The sequence below is a fragment of the Amblyomma maculatum genome, chromosome 10, assembly GCF_055883805.1.
Source record: "Amblyomma maculatum isolate TAMU_Amacu chromosome 10, ASM5588380v1, whole genome shotgun sequence".
Classification (NCBI taxonomy): Eukaryota; Metazoa; Arthropoda; class Arachnida; order Ixodida; family Ixodidae; genus Amblyomma; species Amblyomma maculatum.
In genome coordinates, this window is record NC_139353.1 from 181,656,869 (window position 1) to 181,661,076 (window position 4,208).

Sequence of the window (4,208 nt, forward strand, 5' to 3'; positions counted from 1 at the left end):
CGTCCACAAAAAGTTACGCACGTCACATATCGTTAGGTGAAATGTCACAGTAAGGGCACCTGTAAGTCACTGGCAGATATTTTTCATGCCACCAACACGTACAGATAGGGTCAGAGCTGCTCCTTCCCGAATCCGGCGCCCTGATACCTCCTCCTGCCGAGTAAGACTACGGTGGAGAGCGTGCCAACACGAAGGAATGAGAGCGCGTGTTCGCTGGCGCAGAACTTGAGAATCGGAAACATGGATTAGGAACGGATCTGGGTGAAGAGGAGAAGGTGGTGGGTCGCCTGATGTGTTAATGTGCTTCATAGCATCCGCTTGAATGGTATGTGGATCGCGAGCATGACCATGAATTCATTGTATGCGCACAGGACATGGCTACTTTGAACACAGCAGAAGAATGGACTCGTTGTATTTGGAATGTATGTCGAACGGCCTTGAGCTGCTATTGCGAAAACAATACTACTTTAGGTTTCGAGCCATCAGCGTGGAGCGACCGCACCCATGTGACGGTGTGACGTTATACCCCACGTTAATCTAGGGTGAGAGCTGGGCTACCAACTCACGTGGTCGGCGTAGCGCGTGAAGTCACACCTACGTGACACAAAAGCGAGAGATGGGCTTGCAGGAGCTGTCAACTTGGGTCCCTCGTTTCACACGGGACGCTTATGTCAGAATCAGCCTGCTAGGAGCCTGGCATTCACGTTACCCCTATAGGGCACTAAGGCACGTCCAACGGCTCGGTTAAAGTGGGGCTTTATATGTCGGCTGAGGAAGAAGAAAAAGAAGAAAACTCAGTCACCAGCAGCCAATGCGATATTTTTGGTTCAGCATCGTTGAACCTTTGTAATGTTTTAATTTTCCTCTACTGATCTGTCCGTCCATTATCCTGTTCCGTCGACGTTCTGCGGAGGCGCGTGATAATATCCTGACTGTACAAAATGACGTTTTGTTTTAAACTGCTCAGATATTTACTCATGTTTTGGCAATATTGTGTCATTGTGTCACTCACCAGAATCAGTGTTCCTCCTGTTTGTCCTTTCGGTTTTCGTACTACTCGTACGAAAACCGGAAGAGACAAACAGGTTCGTTGTAGATTTTCAGCGGCTGAGCCCTGTGTTGGTTGCCGATTCAAAACTCATGCAGAGGGCTGACTCAATATTCGCCAGCGTAGGAACAGTCAAGTTCATTCTCAAAGTTGATTTCGTGAAGGGATACTGGCAGATTCCGCTTTCTAAACCTTCAAAGCCTGCAACGGCGTTCTCGACCACGTCTGGACTTACCAGTTTCGCTGCATGCTTTTTGGGATTAAAACCGCTCCAGCAGTTTTCGCGAAACTGATGCGACGAATCAGAGACGGTCTTCCCGATATATATCACTGCTATGATGACGTCCTTGTAGCCACAAAACGTGGGAAGAATACCTCATGACACTGGAGCAATTCACAAGAATTGAGTCTGCTGGACTAACAGTTCACCCCAGCAAGTGCGAACGCCAGGTAGAACAACTAGCGCCTCTGGGGAAAACTTTGGAAAAGATTCCGGCAGCACCATCCCAAAAAACAAAGCGACAAGTGCGTTCTTTCCTGGGACTCACCGAATGCTCTCGGGAGTTCATTCAAAACTATGCTAAAATCAGTGCCCCACTTACGCAACTCACAAAGAAAAGGCAAAGTAACCTCGTCAAGTGGACACCAGAACACGAGATAACTTTCACAGAATTGAAACGGCACATAGCTAACCCTCCAATTCTGTGGCTTTCAGACTTTGAACAACCATTCGGGCTACGCTTAGATGCGTACGACACAAGTATTGGTGCGGTTCTGCTGGAACATCATATTTATTTATTTATTTATTTGAAAATACTGCAGGCCAATATTTTGGCTTAGGCAGGAGTGGATATACAAGGCATTAAAACAACAAATAAAAATCAAAATCAAAACACGGGATTAGAGTAAGTGAACAAGTCAACAAAATACAACACTGTATCATTCAAAAAAATGTAACTCCAGAGCTTTAATGAATTTGGAAGACTGGAGAATGGCCTCAGGAAGACAGTTCCAATCGGAAATGGTCCGTGGAAAATAACTGTGCTTGAAAGAGTTTGTCCTTGCAAAAATGGGTTCGAGCAGGTGACTTCTTGAATGATGTGTCCTGCGCGACAATTGTTTAAGAATTTCACGGCGACGTATGTTTAATTTGTGTGCTAAGAGGTTGTGCATAAACAATAAACGGGACATTTTTCTGCATAGTTCAAGTAGTGGAATATGGTTAGCTTTCATGAGTGTATTAGGTGAGTCTGACCTCTTGTATTTACTGTAAATGAACCTAACCGCTTTCCTTTGCACCTTCTCTATTTAATGTATGTCTTTTTTTAAATAAGGATCCCATAAAACTGAAGCATACTCTAATTTAGACCTAATAAATGATGTGTATAGGATGGACTAGGTACACTTCATCCGACAGCTTACGTTAGCAGAAAGCTGCTCTCCAGAGAGGTTGCATACCGTAACATTGAGAAAGAGTGCTTAGCGCTAGTGTGGGGAATCCAGAATCCAGAAGTTCAACACGTATCTCTTGGAACGTATTTCGTAGTATAAACCGACCATCAACTACTCCGGTTCCTCTAACAGCGAAAATGGCAGCGAGAAAGGCAGCGAAAATTTGGGGCTGGCTATTTAAGCTGAGTCTAGAAGAGACCGAACCCCGCCGGGGTGGCGCAGTGGTTACGGCGCTCGACTACTGTTCCCAAGGACGCGGGATCGAATCCCGGCCTCGGCGGCAGCTTTTCGATGGAGGCGAAAAGCAAGGCGCCCGTGTGCTGTGCGTTGTCAGTGCACGTTAAAGAACCCCAGGTGGTCGAAATTTCCGGAGTCCTCCACTACGGCGTCTCTCATAGCCTGAGTTGCTTTGGGACGTTAAACCCCACAAACCAACCTAGAAGAGACCGATGAAGACGAGACCCATAAATAACTGTCTGAAAGTGTGTCTTACTTGGTTGACTAGTAGTGGCGTGCAATTAAGGTGCCCCGATCAAAGTCTAAAGTTTGTGAAAAGTTATCATCAGTCTGAGAGACGTGTGAGACTTTTGATGTGGAAATTATAATTTGTTACTGCAATTTGTGAAACTCATGCAATTGGCGTGCGTTAGATTGCAATTGTTCCATTTAGTTTGTGAGCGCATGCATGTGCGCGTGATGTTAGTATGTGTTGAGAATGGTGTAGGACAATATTCTTTAAGGGAGAGGCGGGGTCACGAAATCTGCGCAAATTTTTATTAGGCCGGCGCGGCGCGAAACCGGGGCGGCGCTGCATCGATGGATCTACGTATTTCTAAGCCTCCTTCTCCGCGCGAGAGAGCTTGTAGCCTTGTAGGCTTCGGCATCACCTTCTTTCTCATCGCTCCGGCCGCGGCGTGTTCCTACCGCCCCCATAACAATTTATCTGCACGATACTCCCATACCACAAACCCCCAACCTCCGCATTCTTGGTCTGAACAAACAGGACACGGGGAAAAACGACCTTACCCTGAAGGCACTAAAACAGCCTACTTACTCCATCATCCATCTTTTGAGAAGGGTTTCACGCTCACGAGCCGGCCTAGATGAAGCTGACAATTTAAAGGTACTACATGCCTTTGTGCTCAGTCGCATTCTTTACACCTCTCCTTACCTTTACACCTCTCCTTTACCTCTCCTGTGCAAACAAAGATAAAATCAACGCCTTAATCCGGATGGCTACCAAAGCAGCGCTCAACCTACCGAAGACCACTAGCACGGGCGGGCTCTTAAAACTAGGAATGCACAACAATATACAAGAACTTATAGAGGCACATCGGTACACACAGTACCTTCGGTTGGCTGGCACGCAAACAGGACGTCTTATACTGGACACTGTCGGCATTCGCATACCCGCTCATGCTGAAGAGTTAAACCCTCTCTCTCAGTCAGTGCATTCAGCGCTTATCTTCAAACCTCTTCCTAAGAACGTCCACCCAGAACACAATCCCGCCGCGTCGTGCGAGCCAAAGCTCTCCATAAACACTATGGGACTGCAGAGGATGTCCGCTGGGTGGACGCCGCATGTGGTTCACACCGTTCGGTAGCTGTGGCCTACAGTCCAGCAGCCCTTCCAATCACTCACCTCATAGACCCTCCCTGAAACTCGGAAGAAGCAGAGGAAGTGGCTATAGCCTTAGCAATCGCCCAA